Raw genomic sequence first — 6,729 nt, forward strand, 5'->3', positions numbered from 1 at the left:
ATTACATTTATATACAGTTGTTACATTTCAATTACAAGCAAAGTATAATTATAATTTTGAATTGTAATTAATATATAAGTACATTATTACATTACATTTTCTATTATTAATTACATTTGTTGCGACTTTTTCGTGATGTTGTTGTAGGCATGCTAGACAGTCTTACTAATACATTATCCACTTCCCTCCTGAGGTACTCTGAATCTATTTTAGAGATCCTAGTATGTGTTAGGCCACATCCTTATAATCTGCCAGAACAACAGTACTTGCTTCCAAATGACACAATACTCAGAGATGTTGGTGCTCCTGTAAAAGATTAATGCATCTTCCTAAGGTGCTTCTATGTTGTAAATAAAACTCTTAGAATACTTTGTGCAAATACAGAACCTGTAGATCTTAATATGGATAGAAATTCTGACAATTGTGTCAAAGTTGCTTCAGTAAGCAATTGTTCTGACAAAGACAACATTGAAAAGGTTTGTAAAGCTTTACACAAACTGCCAAGTGCCTAGGACTTATTTTGATTACTACTCACTTCCTAGATTGTAGATCACAGATCTGCTATAGACTATATCTTTTGTAACATAAGTCTGGCATAACAACTCATTCCTAAGTTGTTACTTAAGCAGACTTTAGACAGATACAGATGTTACTATCATCCATGAGCTTACTGTCTGTTCTTTTGTAGAGGTAAGCACAAGTATCTTTGTAGGAGTAATATCTGTTATAAATGTTCTATAAGTACACAGTGTTACAAAGTTGCTAGAGGAACTTTACATTATAGGACTTGACATTAAGGCAGAATTTGATCCCTAGATGTAAAGAATCAGTATAATAAATTATTATAGTCAGCTTTCAGACTAGTACTAATGGTAGACACAAATGTTAGTTAGAACAATAGAGTTACTACCTTCTGTATCTACTGTACCTGATATTTCATTCAACACATTTGTATGTAATACTCTTATACTATTATAGGCCTTATATAGTACACTCAATATAGTGGACACAAACACATCTCTGTGTTCTCTACTACTCTACTCACCTGTGTATGACTACCCTACACTTCCTAATGTTAGTACACTAGGGCTTAGACTAGGCTTTAGTAATAGGAACAGTAATACTACTAATAGTATACTGTTTACAAACCTGTTCAGGCTCTTAGAGTATGACTATATATTGAGTAGGGGACAGGACTCTAGTAGGCCTCTCAACCCAAACTTGTGTTTAGAGACAACAGACTTGGGTCTTGCTTACAGTCTAGTAGCTGAGTTTGCACAGTTACTATAGAATTGACTTAGCTTTGTTCCTACAACAAACTTAGGATTTGGGTTTAATGAGACAGACCCAGATGTAACAGTTTGTCAGAGACATACCTTGAATACTCAACTTCCCTTACTATAATTGAGTAGAACTACACTTTTGCCAACTTTAGCAGCTTGCTCACATTTGCAGGAGTCATCTTCTGAGAAGAATGTGTCTCTATATTCTGGTAAGAATAGGGATAGCAAAGAGTAAGGAGCAACACTAATACACTCAGAACTTTGCCTACTAAGGCTAGCTCTATCAATGTAGTAACTGTACTTTACAGACTGGATCCAGCACTATCAGATAATAAATAGTAGTAACTGTAAGCTTAATGTTACATAAGTAATTAAGGAGGCCAGTACTGAGTTTGCAAGTCTGACTCTAGAACAGAAGGAAGTGTGTTAGTTTCTCTTACTTTACACTCCCTCACCATCTGTTCCCTCTTATACAACCTTTAAGACAAAGAAACTAACTATATTAATTCACATTCAACTTTAATCCTACAACTGTACAAGCATTGCTCACAAGCAGCCAAAGAAGCATGGAAACTCAAGATAGTTGTATGATAGTACATACTTACTCTAGACAATATTAAGTACAAGAATGCCTACTATACTGTACAGTAAAAGGTGGGCAAGTTGTAAAAGGGTAACATTAAGGATTCAAACATACTAAAGAAGCTACTATCTATGTACTTCATGTTTTTACAACACATCTGTACTGATCTAGAGTATGTTAAGAAAGTATTTAGTAATAAGAAAGAAACTACAGTACAGAGTGTGCTTACTACCCAGGCATAGTGTACTATGACTGATGAAGATTACATAGTGAGTTTTATTAATTATTTTCTTCCTATTACCACTCTCTCCCTCCTAACTTGTTTCTTCTTTTTCTACTTCTACACATTCACACTTCCTGTATTGCCTCTCTTTATCCTGCCTTTCTGAGTAGGGATTACTTTAGCAATTTCCCTGTCTTCCCCCCCCCTTTTTAGTATGATTTACATATTACTACTTTGTCTAATCTGAGTACTTTGTATTGTGTACCCTGAGTGTGTTTGTTTATTTGTGGTAGTACTAATGTGAGAGGTTGATACAGTTATAGTATCTTACTTATAAGTATTAGTAAGGGCTTTACATTGTTCAGCAACTTCCAGTCATGTTACCTTACCTACCTACTTCCTTACTTCATCCTGTTCAACTCCTTTAGAAAACTGTTTTGTTACTCTATATTCAATCCCTAACAAGGTGTCCCAATCTTTGTTTTACTGTCTACTCTACTAAAAACACCTGATCCTACTACACTCTATAGTTCCTCTTGAGTTTACTTTAGTATTTGCTTCTCATTCATACTTACCCTCTTACACTTTTACTACTTCTGTATTCTTCTATTCTATTTCTGTGTATTTAGTTACACTCTCATCTGTCTAGTGTTTGCTCTTCTATCCCCCTTCTTCTTTTTACACAATCCTGAGGAAAGAAGGACCCTTTATCCTTGATCTCCTATTTTGTTTATTCTCTTACTTAACCTCTGACTTAATTTTATACATACATAGTTACTAACTTTTTCTTATACTCATTTCACTTTAATATAACAGCTGTTCCTAGCAAAAGTAGAGAAGGAGAAGCTAGCTTATAAGGTAGTGTGTAGACTATATGAAGAGAGTACTGTTAGCTTTAAGACAGTAATTAACTTTAACACAGTACTCTTAGGATTATCCTCTTTAGTGTTTCTACCTTACTTACTAAGTAGTACAGAATCAGCATCTGAATCAACCTCTAATATAGGCTACTCAGCTCACAAAGTAGGAACAAGTTCTGACAGCAATTAGACCAGACTAGAAGATAGGTAGTAAAGGATTCACAATAGATAAAGAGTACATTAGGCCTAACTGTCTCTTCACTCTGAGTAAATTCAGTTTAACAACATTAGATTCATACTATTACTTGTTTTTCTAGCATCTAATATTAGAAAACTGAGATTTGTATTAAAGTTTAGAGAGTATAGTAGCTGGCTGTAATTACAACCCTTGTCCTGGCCCACTCCTACCTTTACTATCTTTTGTATTCTGTTCATTTACTAGCCTGCCCCTACCCTCCTCCTCTACTCACCCTTTCCTCTGAGTTGTACTTTCCTTACTTACTTAGAACATACTCTAGTACTCTACTAAGCCCTATTCCTATTATAACAGTACTACTATCTATGTATGTAAGACACTTTCTAATAACTTGAGTTCAAAACTAATCTGGTAAGACTATAGGGGTATACTAGTATGTAGCAGAATTTGGATCTTTCACAATAATGTACTAATATATATATAATAAAGCTAGTATCTATATAGTCTAGTGTAGAATCAATATATTACTATCACTATCAATGTTTAGTTACATTAAGATAACTAAAACACTACATACTCACATAGTAATAGTAAGTTGACTAACTTCAGATTTTATAGACTTGTATAAGATAATTCATATTGAGTACATTGTCTGTCTACAGTATTTTTATTATAAACCTTAACAAATTGACTTTGTACAACCTTGAAAGGAATCAGTCAGATTTGTAATGTCTGACTAAGTACAAGAATACAACCTACTAAATGTACTAATAGAAGACATTCAGGAAGACTACAAAAAATACAATTATATAATACACTTATAAGAATGTATACAAGTCATCCTAATGTATCAATTACAAAGGGATAGAGAAGTTAGTTAAGAACAATGTGTTAGTCTACTAACACCTACAGTACAAGTTGTAAACTATTAACTATTATTAGACTAACCAAATTACTAATAGTAATTAATAATTTATACAAGTATAAAGCTACTATAAGAAGGAGTAAGATACAAAATGTATATAGTTAAGATAAACAACCTACACATTCATAAGGAATGTATTAGTATACAACTACATCTACACATACTAAACATACAAGTAACAAGAATTAAGTAGGAGAAATATTTACAAATATATAAAAGGAAATATGAGAAAAACATATTTATAACTGAGCCATCCTTACTAGTCAATAGTGTGAACACTTACAAATAAAACAATATAATATTAAAGTCATTTATAGTAACATAAAACTAATAGTATAACAATCCTATAAACTCCTCAGAGGAATAGAGCTTAGATTGATTCAGTCATAAGTCTTTAACAAATAGTATAGAAGCTACAAACTAATTACTAAAAAGATTAAACTATACAGAACCCTGTAAGCTAATACTCAGAGGAGCTAAAGAATACTAGCACTAATTACAAAAAGGCTAATTAGACTTAGCCAAGGAAGAGAAGTATTCTAAGGACTTTAATTACTAATACAGTATAAGAAGTATATAAATATAACAACTCTATACTGATTAATATCCTAATTAGAAAATAACTAACAACTCAAGACTGTAAAATTATTAATTTAGAAGCTACAAAACATATAGTAACATACTAAAAATATTACAACATAGTGTACAGACTACTTAAGGAACAGAGCCACTCAGAAGTAAAAGAAATAAGGATAAAGAATTAATATGTAAAGTATAAATACTGTAGTAGAACCACCTATATAAAGTATTGTACTTAATAACAGTTTATTTAAGGACAGCTTGTGAACTAGCTGTAACATCTTACTCTCATACAAAACTTTACATAATACTACTATCCTTTACCTTGAAATCTAAAATACTTTATTATACTCTTAAAAGTATTAACTCCCCCTTTGCTAGGTGCAAGTACTATCAATACTATACTAGTAGTAAAAGGCTGAGACTATATCTAGGACTAACAGTTAAGTAGTTAAGAATCTGCCTACTGTCTGTAAATCTATATGTTAGAATGTGTATTCTTAGTATTAGATTGTGCTCTGGATTAGGAAATCCCCAATTGCCTTATGTAGAATTACTGCACTTGGAATGTCTCAGATTATTGGACTTCACTATGTAGTATATAAGGTAGATACTTGCTTGATGTCTCAATAAGAGAGAGTACTTGGGGCACTCCTGCTATGCTTGTTAAAAGGTTATGAGCCTTGGTGCCCATTGAATGCCCCCACACACTTGCTCTCACAGAACACCTTTGCCTCCTGCCAGATCACCAAGCCCAAGACCTCCCTCTCCCCCCAAACTCATTACAATGTTGTCTACAATGCATACCTTTGTTAATGCTACAATGAAGGACTCCAATGTTACAAAGTTCTTCAAGGGAACAGAAAAGTTGGCTGGTGCAAAGGGATACAAGATATGGTGCTTGTGTATACACAGTGCACTTGCTGCTATGATGCTCTTAGACCATCTAGAGCACAATCCCCCTTCCTCTAATGATGCTGGCATATGTACAGGCAACGTTTTGTATCATTGTATAACGAAAATGATAACTGATACAATTTATGCAAACTTCACAACACATACAAGTGTTAGAAGTCTCATGAAGGTGCTTTCTGAACAATACAATGTTCAAACAACAATGACACATGCTGTAGACATATCCACATTGTTTACAGTAAAAGGGCATGTATCACAGTTTGATAAGACGTTAGACAACATTGAACAAATCTACAGACAGTTGTCTACACATAATAAAGCTCTCAATAACAATACATACATCTCAGCAATTAATCTCACTACTCCTTGTGAGTATAGATGGGTAGCAACAATGCTAGACAGGCAGATTACCCATTATAATCAACTACCAACAGTTACAGCAGCTCAGAAAGACATTCTGACACCAGCTAAGCTGATACACAAATTACAAAACATATATACTGAGTATCATTCTTAGTACTCTCAAACAAAACAAGATACTGAACAAGACAGCCTACAAATGAAAGGCAAAAGTGTAGCTAAAGGCAAAACGAAGCCTTACAATAAAGTTAAATGTTACAACTGTAACAAGTACAGGCATATGTCAAAAGACTGCCAAAATCCACTAACAAGCAAAACAATGGAAGCTTGAAAGAAAAAGCATAGGCAAACAGCTACTGCTTCTACTACTACTACTACACTGTCTCAACCTGCACTTAATACAGTAGTATTCATTGGAGACAATAATGAAACAGCATTCATTGAAGACGTTAATGAAATGCTAATGCTAGAGTCTGTAATAACAGAAGCCTCAGCATCAAGTTCCAGCAGCTTACCTGTTCAATCTGCTCTATCTACTGAATCCAATGTATTTTCAGCATTTGAAGTACAAGAAGAAGGTGTCATGCAAGTAGACGATTTCATGAACTCATTTGACAATGCAAAAGAAGTCATTGAAGAGTTCAATTACAATCCAAACATATGTATCAACACAATACATTGTAATGATACTGAACTAATACATTGTATTAATATATTGGACTCTAGTGCAAATGTACACACTACTCCATACTTGTTCTGTCTTACAAACATTCAGAACTCGACCCTAATAAACATTACAATTGTG

The sequence above is a fragment of the Fomitiporia mediterranea genome (genome assembly GCF_000271605.1).
Source record: "Fomitiporia mediterranea MF3/22 unplaced genomic scaffold FOMMEscaffold_1, whole genome shotgun sequence".
Classification (NCBI taxonomy): domain Eukaryota; kingdom Fungi; phylum Basidiomycota; class Agaricomycetes; order Hymenochaetales; family Hymenochaetaceae; genus Fomitiporia; species Fomitiporia mediterranea.